The following is a 15,171-nucleotide window of genomic DNA, read 5'->3' as shown; positions in this document are numbered from 1 at the left end:
GTATATATTGCCGGACTGAAAGTAATACTTTTAATATTTTATTTGAAGTATCACAAACTTACACAAAAAGACAAAACCAAAAACATAAGACAATAATGCACTAGTATGAAATATCTAGATGTAGTCATTGTTAATATTTTGTCATATTTGGTTCATATTAGTTTTCATTAAAGAGTACAATATTATGGATACGGTCTACTTCCCGTGGTATTGTCATCATCTTTCTTCACTTTCTTCCCCCAAAACTGATGAAAACTATTTTAAAATGTGCTATGTATTATTCCGAAGCATGTTATTATATCTGTTATTTATGATGGTGGAGCATAATTTTTGAAGTTACTTATTTCCCTGTTCAAATTATGGCCCCAGCAATTATTAGTTGTGTGACCTTGGGTAAGTTGTTTAACTTCAAATATTTAGTTTCCTTATCTACAAAATGGAGATAATAATTCCAAGTGTAGCCCACTGGCAAAGAGTACAATATTATGGATACGGTCTACTTCCCATGGTATTGTCATCATCTTACTTCACTTTCTTCCCCCAAAACTGATGAAAACTATTTTAAAATGTGTTATGTTATTATATCTGTTATTTATGTACTTATCCATACATGAAAGTACATAGTACTTTTGGTATTGAGTAGTAATCGTCATTAGCTTTCTTTAATCAATATTCTCTTTGTATGATTTGTGAACATTCATACATTTTGCTCTAGTTAATTTATGTTCACTATTATAGATCATTATAATAAAGATATTCCTTGATCTAACCATTTTCTTATTGGTGGATAGTTGTTTCCAAAACATTGCCACTACAGACAAGGCTGCAATAAAAGTTTTCTAGATTATACAGTTATATTAATCAATAAATTTGTCTCTATGTAATCTCTTTACAAAGCATTTTTTATAGTTTTTTTTTTATAGTTTTTAACATGGTTGAGGTAGTATTACTATAAAATCTACACTTATACATTTACTTGACAGATAGAGTTATCACGTAATACCTTTTTTTTAAAGATTTTATTTATTTATTCATGATAGTCACAGAGAGAGAGAGAGAGAGAGAGAGGGAGAGAGGCAGAGACACAGGCAGAGGGAGAAGCAGGCTCCATGCAGGGAGCCCGAAGTGGGATTCGATCCTGGGTCTCCAGGATTGTGCCCTGGGCCAAAGGCAGGCGCCAAACCGCTGCACCACCCAGGGATCCCTACTTTTCTGAAATATCCTAAACAGTTATGGAAATTTCTTTTAGGAAAGATTAGCTTTTAACAACCCTGATTATCCTGGTTTGGTGGTTATGGAATTATTGCATATTATTATACCGTCTTGTACTCTCACATACTTTTTGCATAGAGATTTCTACATTTCTATGCATACTAGATTATCAACCTCATTGTATACTGCATGTTAATCTAGACCTTGAGCAGAGAACTGAATGAATTTAATGTAACTGAAAACAAAATCAGCATGATTTGAGAAATGTTCATCCCCATTTCTGTGTGGTTTCTGGCCCTGAACCTCTCTGCATCTGGCACAGTCTGGGACATGAACCAGGGAAATCTACTTAGAATAGCTTGTGGGCCAGGGCCCAATAGGTTCCCAGGATTGATATAAATAGCTTGAGGTGAACTAGAGGGAAGACCAATCTTGTTGTTGGTGGAGCAGATGGTGGAGCATAATTTTTGAAGTTACTTATTTCCCTGTTCAAATTATGGCCCCAGCAATTATTAGTTGTGTGACCTTGGGTAAGTTGTTTAACTTCAAATATTTAGTTTCCTTATCTACAAAATGGAGATAATAATTCCAAGTGTAGCCCACTGGCAAATGATAATGTTGGATAACATGTATTGAATGTGGCTTTGTTCCAGGCACTATGGTACATGCTTCAATGTATATATTTATTTAATGCCCCTATAAAGCAATCGTTTTTAAAGTCCCCATTGAGCAGATAAAGAAAGCATTTACAACCAAAATAAATTATAGAAAGTTACAAAAATGCAAAATGGCAGTGGTGCCATATGACCCAAGTCATTGTGGATCCATAGCCATCATTCTTAATCCATTGAGAAATTGTGCCTCTTAACTTGTACCTTGTCTTTAATTCTTTATATTGAAATGGATTGTTTCCAGCTGCTATCTGCAGATATCTTTTAAGTAGAGGTTCACAAACTATTTTTTTAGTCATTCAGGTAATAACAGGAAAAAGATGACTTTGGGAGTCCTAAATCAAGTGTTAGCCTCAGGACTGCTCTAATTCACTGACGGCCTTGAGAATTTTCTCAGCATTTGTGTGCTTCGGATTTCCTCATTTATAAAAAGCAGAAGTTGAAAATTCCACTTTCAAACTAACTTGAAAATGATCAAAGAGGGCAGCCCTGGTGGCTTAGTGGTTTAGGGCCGCCTTCAGCCCAGGGCATGATCCTGGAGACCCGGGGTCGAGTCCCAATCGGGCTCCCTGCATGGAGCCTGCTTCTCCCTCTGCCTGTGTCTCTGCCTCTCTCTCTCTGTCTCTAATAAATAAATAAAATCTTAAAAAAAAGAAAATCATCAAAGAAATCATATGTATTTTTATAAAAACATATACTCACTATATGCCTTATTGGTTTGTTTCTAAAGATTTTATTTATTTGAGAGAGAGAGAGAGAGTGCACACTTGAGTGAGGGGAGGAGTAGAAAGAGGGAGAGAGAACCTTAACTAGATGCTGCACTCAGCCCAGAGCCCAACGTGGGGCTCAATCTCATAACCCTCAGGTTATGGTCTGAGCTGAAATCAAGAGTTGGAAGCTCAGCTGTCTGAACCCAGGACCCTCTCTGCTGTGTGTTTTTTTTTAATTCATAATTCACAAATATACAAGCAAAAATAACATTTTTATATATAGTTTTTGAAAATTGTCATACAAGCTCTATATGGCATATATGAAATGTTATTCAAATCTTTTTTCAACACAATCACTTGTCTTATGTGTACAACTTCCACTTATACCAAGATGTTTTTTTAAGCCTTTTTTTTTAAGTGTAGGTGAAGAATAGGAGATCAGTTTCAGATTTTCCATGTTATGCTGCTTATAGTGAAAGATTTCATTCCCCTCTTTACTGCTCCTGATTTCACAAAGTCATTGACACTGAGGTGCAGATATTCAGAAAAGATAACAGCCTCAAAATTCTTGGCCTGAAGTTCTCCTCTCAGACATACATACTTGATGCTCATCTATGGTCTTTTGGATGCCCACACATGAATACCATCTGTTAAGCTGATAACATATTAAACAAAATGAATTTATACTTTGGAAATTTGCACAGCACCAAGAGTAACATTTTGAAACCAGCTTTAAGTATTCTGCGGTACTGAAGCCATATATATATTTTTTTATTTGATGACATCTGCAGATTCTAAAGAAAATGATGCCTTACAGTTGGGGAAAAAGGAAGATGTAATTTCAGAGGACTCAATTGCCAGAAAACAGATTATGAATATGTATAAAATTATTAAAGTTGCATAGGGTGTCAAATGAACAACATCATAATAAATCAAATTTCTAAAAACTTGGGATCCCTGGGTGGCGCAGCGGTTTGGCGCCTGCCTTTGGCCCGGGGCGCGATCCTGGAGACCCGGGATCGAATCCCACATCAGGCTCCCGGTGCATGGAGCCTGCTTCTCCCTCTGCCTGTGTCTCTGCCTCTCTCTCTCTCTGTGACTATCATAAATAAATAAAAAATTTGAAAAAAAAAAAAAAAAAACTAGAACCTGTGTGGGTCTCTAAAATCAGGATTTCTAACCAAATAATAAAAAAAAAAAACAAAATAAATACAAATGCAAAATAAAATGAAGTAAAGTAATGAAATATTTTAACAAGAGCCACATATTTTGAAGCAGAGACATTCTGGCATTATAAAAATACGGTCACTTTGGTAGACCTCACCAAGATGACAAGATAGTAGATTCCTGACTTTCCCACATCTCATGAATGTACTATGTATATATAGCTACACATGAATAAATCCTGAGAGAAACCCAGAAATTAATAGATTTACTCTTAATTTGGGCAATGTATCAAAACAGATAAGAAAGAGAGACACACTGTTACCATAAACCACTCCCTCCAGCACAGAGCCTTATAATCAAGAGGGAACCCTGAACTCAAGGGTTTATATTACACATCTAGCACCCCAACTTTAAGGCGACCACCTGAAGGCAGTTCCCCAAATCCTCTAGCTCTGAGAGCCAACAGGGCTCAGCCACAGGACCATAGGAAACAAAGAAGCAGTTTCTAAACAGGTGTGTGAGCATTTCTCATAGCTCACCCCTTTGGGCTCATACTTACCAATAATCATTTTTAAATAAATGGACTAAATTTTCTAATCAAAAGACACAAAGTGGCGGCATGGATTAAATTTTTTCAAAAAGACTCAACTCTATGCTGCCTACATCTCATACCAACTAGCTTAAAGAAGATAGAGCCTGGATGTGAAGGGTCATACAAGATATTTCATGATTTGCAAGTAAAAAATCTGAATAGACTAAAATGAGTAAGGAGTTTGAAGCAGGAATCAAAAAACTGTCAACAAGGAAAAGCCCACAAACAGATGACTGTACTGGTGAATTCTATCAGATGTTTTTTAAAAAATAAATACCAATACTTCTCAAATTCTTCCACAAAACTCAAGGCGGTGGGGTGAGGTGACACTTCCACACTCATTTTATGAAGTTATGGTGTCACCCTGATACCAAAACCAGACAGGACACTATAAGAAAAGATAAATGCAGGGCAAGATCCTTGACTGACAAAAACGCAAAATTGAATGTATAGATTGTTGAGCACGATATTATCCACAACAACAAAAAAATCAGCAGCACATTAAAAAGATCATACAGCCCAGGGGCACCTGGGTGGCTCAGCTAGTTAAGCGTCCAGGGCCAGATAGCTTCCCAGGGGAATTCTACCAAACATTTAAAGAAGAATTAATACCTATTCTTCTGAAGCTGTTTCAAAAAATAGAAATGGAAGGAAATTTTCCAAACTCTTTCTATGAGGTCAGTAGTACCTTGATCTCAAAACTAGACAAAGACCTCACCAAAAAGGAGAATTACAGACCAATATCCCTGATGAACACAGATGCAAAAATTCTCACTAAAATACTAGCCAATAGGATCCAACATTAAAAGGATTATTCACCATGACCAAGTGGGATTTATTCTTGGACTGCAAGGGTGGGTCAACATCTGCAAATCAATCAATGTGATACACAACATCAATAAAAGAAAGGACAAGAAACATATAATCTTCTCAATAGATGCAGAAAAAGCATTATAAAAAAATGTAGCATCTTTTCTCGATTAAAACTCTTCACAGTGTAGGGATAGAGGGAACATACCTTACTATCATAGAAGCCATATATGAAGAGCCCACAGCAAATACCATTCTCAATGGAGAAAAACTGAGAAGTTTTCCCTAAGGTCTGGAACATGGCAGGAAAGTCCACTGTCATCTCACCACTGCTATTCAGCATAGTACTAGAAGTCCTAGCCTCAGCAATCGGAAAACAAAAGGAAAGAAAAGGCATTTGAATTTACAAAGAAGTCAAACTCTTTCTTTGTATATGATGTGATATCTATGTGGAAAACCCAAACGACTCCACCCAAAAAATGCTAGAATTCATACAGGAATCCAGCAATGTGGCAGGATACAAAAATCAGTGCACAGAAATCAGTGGCATTTCTACACACTAACTATGAGGCTGAAGAAAGAGAAATTAAGGACTCAATCCCATTTACATTTGCACTGAAAACCGTAAGATACCTAGGAATAAACCTAACCACAGAGGCAAAAGATCTGTACTCAAAAAACTATAAAACACCCATGAAAGACATTGAGGAAGACACAAAGAAATGGAAAAACATCCCGTGATCATGGATTAGAAGAACGAATATCATGAAAATGTCAATGCTACCCAGGGCAATCTACACATTCAATGCAAGCCGTGTCAAAATACCATCAACTTTTTTCACAGAGCTGGAGCAAATAATCCTACAATTTTTATGCAACCAGAAAAGACCCCAAATAGCCAAAGGAATGTTGAAAAAGAAAACCAAACTGGTGTCATCACAATTCTGGGCTTCAAGCTCTATTACAAAGCTGTAATCATTAAGACAGTATGGTACTGTCTATGGTAGACAAAAATAGACACATAGATCAATAGAACAGGAGAGAGAACCCAGAAATGGACCTCAACTCTATGGTCAACTAATCTTTGACAAAGCAGGAAAGAATATCCAATGGAAAAAAGACAATCTTCCCAAAAAATGGTGTTGTGAAAATTGGACAGCCCCATGCAAAAGAAGGAAACTGGACCATTTGATCACAGTATCTACAAAAATAGACTCAAAACAGATGAAAGACCTAAATGTGAGAATCCATCAAAATCCTAGAGGAGAACACAGGCAGCAGCCTCTGTGACCTTGGCCACAGCAACTCCTTACTAGATGTGCCTCTAAAGGCAAGGGAAACAAAAGCAAAAATGAACTATTGGAACTTCATCAAGATAAAAAGCTTCTGCACAGCAAAGGAAACAGTCGACAGAACCAAAAGACAACCATGGGAGAAGATATTTGCAGATGACATATCAGACAAAGGGCTAGTATCCAAGATCTATGAAGAACTTATCAAACTCAACACCCAAAGAACAAACAATCCAGTCAAGAAATGGGAGAAGACATGAACAGGCATTTCTCCGAAGAAGACATACACATGGTCAATAGACACATGAAAACATGCTGCATGTCACTGGGTATCAAGGAAATACAAATCAAAACCATACTGAGATCCCAGCTCACACCTGTCAGAATGGCTGAAGTGAACAAGTCAGGAAAGGACAGATAGTGAGGATACTGAGAAAGAGGGATTCTTGCACACTAGTGGTGAGAATGTGAACCGGTACAGCCACAGGTTCCTCAAAAATGAAAACAGAGCTACCCTATGACCCAGCAGAACTACTAGGTATTTACACAAAGATACAAATATGGTGATCCAAGGGGCACCTGCACCCCAATGTTCATAGCAGCAATGTCCACAATAGTCAAACTATGGAAAGAGCCCTGATGTCCATCAATAGGTGAATGGATAAAGAAGATGTGGGGTGTGTGTGTGTGTGTGTGTGTGTGTGTGTGTGTATAATGGGATATTACTGGTAGAAAGAAAAAGAAAGAAGGAAAGAAAGAAAGAAAAAAGAAAGAAAGAAAGGAAGGAAGGAAGGAAGGAAGGAAGGAAGGAAGGAAGGAAAAAGAAAGAAGGAAAGAAGAAAGAAGAAAGAAAGAAGAAAGAAAGAGAAAGAAAGAAAGAAAGAAAGAAAGAAAGAAAGAAAGAAAGAAAGAAAGAAAGGAAGGAAGGAAGGAAGGGAGGGAGGGAGGGAGGGAGGGAGGGAGGGAGGGAGGGAAAAAAAGAAAGAAAGAAAAAGAAAGAAAGAAAGAAAGAAAGAAAGAAAGAAAGAAAGAAAGAAAGAGAAAGAAAGAAATCTTGCCATTTGCAATGATGTGGATGGAACTAGAGGGTATTATGCTAAGTGAAATAAGTCAGAGAAAGACAATTATCATGTTATTTCACTCTTATGTGGCATTTTTAAAATTTATTTATGATAGTCACACACACACACAGAGAGAGAGAGAGAGAGAGAGAGAGAGAGAGGCAGAGACATAGGCAGAGGGAAAAGCAGGTTCCATGCACTGGGAGCCCGATGTGGGACTCGATCCCAGGACTCCAGGATCGCTCCCTGGGCCAAAGGCAGGTGCCAAACTGCTGCGCCACCCAGGGATCCCTCTTATGTGGCATTTAAGAAACAAAACAGAGGATCATAGAAGAAGAGAGGAAAAAATAAAACAAGACGAAGTCAGAGAAGGAGCCAAACCATAAGAGACTCTTAATCACAGGGAACAAACTGAGGGTTGCTGGAGGGGGGATGGGGTAACTGGGTGACAGGCATTAAGGAGGGCACCTGATGTAATGAGTGCTGGGTGTTACATAAGATTGATGAATCACTGGGATCCCTGGGTGGCGCAGTGGTTTGGCGCCTGCCTTTGGCCCTGGGCGCGATCCTGGAGACCCGGGATCGAATCCCACGTCAGGTTCCCGGTGCATGGAGCCTGCTTCTCCCTCTGCTTATGTCTCTGCCTCTCTCTCTCTCTCTGTGACTATCATAAATAAACAAAAATTAAAAAAAAAAGATTGATGAATCACTAATCTCTATCTCTAAAACCTATAATACATTATACGTTAAGTAATTGAATTACTTAAGTAAAGTAAGTAAATTTTTTTAAAAAATTAATAAGTAAATATATAATATGACAAAAATTATAATCATCTCACTAGCTAGGAAGGGCATTTAAAAAAGTTCAACATCTTTTTATGATACAAATTCTTAACAAATTTGGTGTGGGTGGAATATAATTCAACTATGATAAAGGTCATATACGACAAACCCATAATAACATCACACTAAACAGTGAAATGCTTTCTAAGATGAGGATAACCAAGAACAAGATAAGGACGCCCACTCCTGCTACTTCAATTCAGCGTAGGACTGCAAGCCTTAGCCAGAGCAATTTGTCAAGGATAAAGAAAAAAAAAAAAAAAGGCATCCAAATCAGAAAGGAAGAAGTAATATGTCTGTGAGCAGATGACATGATCTTATACGTAGAAAACTCTAAAGACTCCATCAAAAAACTCTTAGAACTAATATATGAACTCAGTAAATTTGTATGATACAGAATCAACCTGCAAAAATTAGTTGTGTTTCCATATAGTAGCAACGACGTATGAAAAGAGAAATTAAGAAAACAATACCACTTGCAGTAGCATCAGAAAGAAGAGTACACTTATAATAAGTATAAATAAAAATACATTTAACCAAGGAGGTGAAAGATCTATAGAGTTGACCTTTGAACAACATGATAATTAGGGGTCCTGACGCCCCACCACGTAGTTGAAAATCTGCGTATAACTTTTGACTCCCCCAAATTTGACTACTAATGGCCCACTGTTGATCATAAGCCTTAGTGATAAAGTTGATTAACACATGTTCTGGAAGTTATATGTTTTATATGCTGTATTCTTAATAAAATAAGCCGGGGGGGGTGTTTTTAAGAAAAACATGAGGATCTTTCTGCGCAATCCCAGGAAGGGTCCATAAGGTGTCGTTCTGCATTCCTGTCCTAACTTAAAGCGAAACTCCCCAAATGCCTGGAGCCCTTGATGTCCTGCAAATGAAGGAAAACGGCTTCAAATTCCTCGTAGCAAGAACCCACTTACTGGCACCGACCCTGACTTCACATGGAGCAGTACCTCTACGGAAGGAAAAGGGATGGCATTTACATCATAAATCTCAAGAGAACCCATGAGAAGCTTCTCCTGGCAGCTCAGGTCATGGGTGCCCTTGAAAACGCAGCTGATGTCAGTGTCACGTCGTCCAGGAATAGTGGCCAGCGAGCTGTGCTGAAGTTTGTGGATGCTGCTAGAGCCACTCCTTTTTTTTTTAAGACTTTATTTATTTATTCATGAGTGATAGATGATAGATAGAGATAGAGACAGAGACAGAGACAGGGACAGAGACAGAGACAGAGATAGAGATAGAGATAGAGATAGAGATAGAGATAGAGATAGAGAGGCAGAAGGAGAAGCAGGCTCCATGCAGGGAGCCCGACGTGGGACTCGATCCTGGGACTCCAGGATCACGCCCTGGGCCGAAGGCAGGCGCTAAACAGCTGAGCCACCCAGGGTAAAGCCCCTCCTACGGCCAGCTGCTTCATGCCTGGAACCCTCACTAACCAGAGGCAAGCAGCCTCCCAGGAGCTGAGGCTTCCACTGGTTACTGACCCCAGGCCTGACCGCCGGCCTCCCACAGAGCTGTCTGTGCCAACCTCCCTACCATCGTCCCGTGTAACACAGATTCCCCTCTGGGCTGTGTGCACATCGTCATCCCTTGCAGCAACAGGGAAGCTCGGTGGGACTGACGTGGTGGTAGATGCTGGGCCTGGGAAGTTGTGCACATGTGGGGCACCATTTCCTGGGAACACCTATGGAGGGGGGGTCATGCCGGATTCCCTACTTCTAGAAATCCTGAAGAGAATGAAAAGGAAGAGTGGGTGGGGGGTCAGCTGGAAAGGCAGTAAACAAGGAGGGATTTTAGGGTGACTGGACTGCTCCAGATGCTGAGTTCACTGCTACTCAACCTGATGCTACAAACAGGTTTGCAGGGGTGCAAGTGCCTTCTGTTTAGCAGATCCTTACATTCATTCATTCATTCATTCATTCATTCATTTTTAAAGATTTTATCTATTTATTTGACACAGAGAGAGGATAAGCAGGAGGAGCAGCAGGCAAAGGAAGAGGGAGAAGCATGGCGCTCGGTCTCCAGACCCTGGGTCACGACCTGAATCCAAGGCAGACACTTAGCCACCCAGGGGCCCCTTGGCTGTTCCTTACTGAAGACCTGAGGGCTCAGCCTGCCTGCCCCTGAAAACCGGTGGCAGCTCCCATACCTCAGGCCACTAAATAGGTGGGAACAAACAGCTGAACGGTCTCAAGCTGCTCTCTCACAAAGGCAAACAAAATGGAAATGAGGTTGATGGAAAAGAAATGGTTTCTTTAAAAAAATAACATAAGAATGAGAAAATACTTTATAGTATTGTACTAGTATTTTTTTAAATTTACATATAAGTGGTCCCATGCGGTTCAAACCCACGTTGTCCAAGGGTCAGCGATACAACGAAAGCTACCTATCATTGATGAAAGATATTGAAGAAGACCAACATAAGTGGAAAGATATCCATATTCATGAATTGTAAGAACTCATATAGTTAAAATATCCTTTCTACCCAAGTGATCTACAGACTCAATACAATCCCTAGCAAAAGTCGCAATACATATTACCTACAGCTGTTAGGATGTCTATTATCAAAAAGACAAGAGAAAATGTCGGGGAGAATGTGGAGAGAAAGAACTTTTTGGGTATTGTTGGCAAATGTCACATTTGTAGGGTCCATAGGAGATGACAAGTAGAAGTGCCATAGGATCCAGCAATCCCACTTCTGAGAATATACAGAGAAGAAATATATCTGTACTCCCATGTTTGTTGTTGTGTCATTATTTACAATAGCAAGATATGAGAATAACCCCAGTGCCTGTTGACGATGGATAAAGAAAATGTGGTATACAACATGGAATATTATTTAGCCTTAAAAGAAAAAAAAAAGGAAATCCTGGCATCTGTAACAACATGGATGAATACGGAGGATCAAATAGAGAAAGACAAACACTGCATAGTGGTTCACAGATGTGGAAATAATAATAATAATAAAAAAAGTCAACTCAGAAAGAGAGTAAGATCGTGGTTTCCAGAGGCAGGGTGTGGGGAAAATGGAGATGGTGTAAAACCATACACAGCTTCAGCTATGATGAATGATAGATGAATGAATTCTGAAGATCTACCCTATAATATGGTGACTCTAGTGGATAAGACTATATTGTGTAATTGAAATTTGCTAAGAGTTTGACATGATTGTTCTCATAGCAAAAAAGTTAACTATGTGAGGTGATGGATGTATTAATTAACCTGATTGTGGACATCTGTTTGCAATGTATGCATATACGAAATCATCACATTCTACACTTTGAATATATGACAATTTTATTTGTCAATTTTCCCTCAATAAAACTGGACCAAAAACCATGCAAAAAAATGTCACTTTGTGTTTTTTTATTTTTTATTTATTTTTATTTTTATTATTATTATTTTTAATGTTGTCACTTTGATCATGTACTTAAATACATTTACTTCTGGCTTGTTTTTTTTTCTTTTCTGATTAGTCTAGTTATCAATGGATAAATCACCACCATATTAGGCTACACTGAAGTGTTGCTTTTTGAAATAAGTAAAATGCCCTACTGCTGTTGGAAAAAAAAATTATCCAATAATTTTTGGGAATAATTGGGAATCCAATAATTCCCAACATCAGCATGTTGGGAATATATTTTAGTGATATTTGGTGACAAGTCAGAATTCACATTTAATGATTCCAGAATTATAACAGGAAACTGCAACAATCAGCTTGTATTATTACCATATGCTTATGATACCATAACTATTTTATATTAGTGCTTAGTTTTATTACAAATATCCAGCCACATAAAGGCTTAGTAAGTGTGGTGAACTAATTACTAACAGGGTGTAGAAAATTCAATGTTTCTTATGATTCAAATATTTGGAAAACGTTGACAGATGTAAATTATTTTCCTCTCTGTTTTACGTAGTCAATATTAATTAAGTGTGCAAATATGTTTTCTTCTTAGACAATCTTTTTCAAGTATATCATTGGCTAATTGTTTTTATGAAAGAGAGAGCAGTATAATCTTTGCTACGGGAAAGCCATCCTCAAGTAAACACCACCACCTTTCCTTTGCAGAGGAAAAAAGAAAGGTGGTTTGGCCTCAGTTTGACAATTGCCTCAAATAGCATCGCTGCACAAATTTAATTTCGATGTCAGCCTGACCAGTATGAAGTCATTCAGTCATTCGGTCGGTCATTATAATATTTTTATAATCAATGTGAAGCCTTTAGTATATGCGTATGTGAGCGAGAAATTACATCAAAAAGCTAATTCTGTTCCTATTTCTCCAGATGTCCCAACATATTAAGAATGGCCACAAGTTTCTGAGATATATTATTTCAAATTGGATTTAGAAAATGTATACAGACCTAAGTATACACACAAATACATATAACTTTGCCTCATTTCTTATTGACTTTTATAAATTTAAGTCCACTTCACCTGCAAGAGTGTTGGTAAAAGAATCATCTGTAAAATCTTTTCCACCCTGTGCCAGTAGTTCTCCAATTGTGGTTGCCACACTAGCAGCCTCAGCGTCACCTGGGAACTGGTTGGAAAGGCAAATTCTTAGGCCTTCACCGCAGCCCAGCTGAAGCAGAATCTCTCGGAGTGGATTCAGCAATCTACATTTTAATAAGCACTAATTTTTTTTTCCTAATGTGTGTTTAAATTTGAGAACCACTGCCCCATGCCATTCCCAACCCCAGGGGGGACAACTTTTCAAAAGAGGACCTCCCAAGTGGGTGATTTCGATATACTGTTCTACAAAATGAAATGTTACTCACATATCTGAATCGTTCTACTCATTTTCATATAAAGAGAATGATTTTTTTCCTTATTTTATATGTATTAAAGCACTTAAGGATATAGGCATATACCGTTGGACTTTGCATCTGTTTGCTTTCAAATCAGACATCTTCTCACATGATACTATAACCATGAATACTAGCACTTAAGTAAGTGAAAAATGGCCATTTATGATCCTTTAGGTGATTTCTGAAAGCTGTCAGTCCAAGAGAGTTTTAATTAGGAGTTTGAACAGGTTCGTCTGAGGAAATGTTTTGTTGACACTTGCTGCAAATAGAACATAAAGATCATCGCTCTGTCCTCTTTTCCCTTCACTTGCGTTACATCAACTACCAAAAAAATAAAATAAAATAAAATTTAAAAAATCCCCCAAAGTAGCCTCACCGGTTAATTTCATACCTGGCTGCACAGAAAATGCTAAATGGAGGGGAGCTCTTTAAGCAATAAGTACAACAACTATAACCATACAGGCAATAGTGTCATATTTTCTTTAGCCAGAGAAATGAAGCATGAATTTGCAAGGGAAATTTGAGTTAATTGTCATTTATCTAATACGCTACTATATCCTGGGCTGTAGTGCCAATGATGTGGCAATGATCACTGCAGATGAACTGCCAGTATCAATTATCTAGCCATACGTGAAAACCTTAGTTTTACAATAAATCTGAGTGAGTAAGCCAAACGTAGTCTATTTCTTATATTACTTGTGCTAATGCTTAGGTGTGTTCACTAAAAATACATGTTCATTATTAAAGAAATGGAGAATGATATTTTAAATATTGAGTCTATTCAGAAACATCTAATAATGTTTTAGAAATACTTTGTTTCAGCTCCGGTCCCCGTAGTGAATCTATCACTCTGGGTATACACACACTCAAAATGCAAATGCAAATTCAAGTGGCCGTAAAACACTTGCAAGTCATCCACATCTGTGTCAAGATGAGAATGTGCCGTCGAGGAGACACGTGAATTGCACTGCCTTTGTCTTCCACCCTCCTCCCTTGCGTGCTCAGCCGCTGCACGCCGCTGCCACAGAAATCCATGGGAACAAGGTACTTCATTTCCCTGCAGGTGATGTGAATGAAAAGCAAGCTCTTAGCAGGTCACAAAATGATTTTAGGATGATGGTGAGGAAGCAAACAAAATGTAAGAGAAAAAGAAATTTTAAAAAAAGAAGAAGAAGAAGAAAAAGGCTCAGTTAGGGGCATCTGTGTGGTTCAGTCGGTTGAGTGTCCAACTCTCAATGTCAGGTCGTGACCTCTGGGTCTTGAGGGGAGTCTACTTGAAGATTCTCTCCCTCTTCCTCAGCCCCTTCCCCCCCCTTGTTGAGCTCTCCCTCTCCCTCTCTCTCTTAAATAAATAAATTTTTTTAAAGAGCTCAGTTTTTAAGCATTAAATTAGGGAATAGAAAGACCACAAAGTGAAGAGAAAAATAAAGAAACAGAAGCTAGAGTTTAGCAGAGTATTAATTACTGTATCATCATGGTCCTTGTCAGGGAGGAAAATGCTTTTTTCTCTACTCCTTTAGGATTAGTCTATTGTAGCTTATAAATTCAACTGATAAAAGACAAATTAACAGGAGCAAGGACAAAGTTTATGCACATAAGTTCATGAAAACTCACAAGGGAAGCGGCTCATAAAAGTGGCAGGGATGTGGAGTTTATATACCATCTTAATAGGAAAAGGACAGGGGAAGAAAGGTCACGTAAAGAAAAAAGCAAATGACTTTTAGGAAAGACAAGTGGAACTTTAGGAGCTTCTAGGGGAAGTGCGACCCTGTTGTGACCATGTTTGTTTATGCGATTTCTCATCCAGGTGCTGACTTCTCCTTTTTGGTAATAGGAGTCAATTTCCCTCGAAGGAGATTTATGGCAGGTGAATTTTATTTTTGGAAAGGCTCTAGTTGTAGGCAGTTAGGGGGGTTTGTATTCAGACAAAGCCTTTCTGCTGAGAATCTGTTGATGCTAAGTGTCTTCAGCTCAAATAATTTT

The 15,171-nt window shown here is 38.3% G+C and overlaps 1 pseudogene; it reads left to right on the top strand.

The window, feature by feature from the left end:
• The first annotated feature begins 9,223 nt into the window (after positions 1-9,223).
• LOC112934886 (small ribosomal subunit protein uS2-like) lies at positions 9,224-10,263 on the top strand (annotated as a pseudogene).
• The last annotated feature ends 4,908 nt before the right edge of the window (positions 10,264-15,171 follow it).

The sequence above is a fragment of the Vulpes vulpes genome, chromosome 3 (genome assembly GCF_048418805.1).
Source record: "Vulpes vulpes isolate BD-2025 chromosome 3, VulVul3, whole genome shotgun sequence".
Taxonomy (NCBI): domain Eukaryota; kingdom Metazoa; phylum Chordata; class Mammalia; order Carnivora; family Canidae; genus Vulpes; species Vulpes vulpes.
This window is presented reverse-complemented; position numbering and strand designations above follow the sequence as displayed.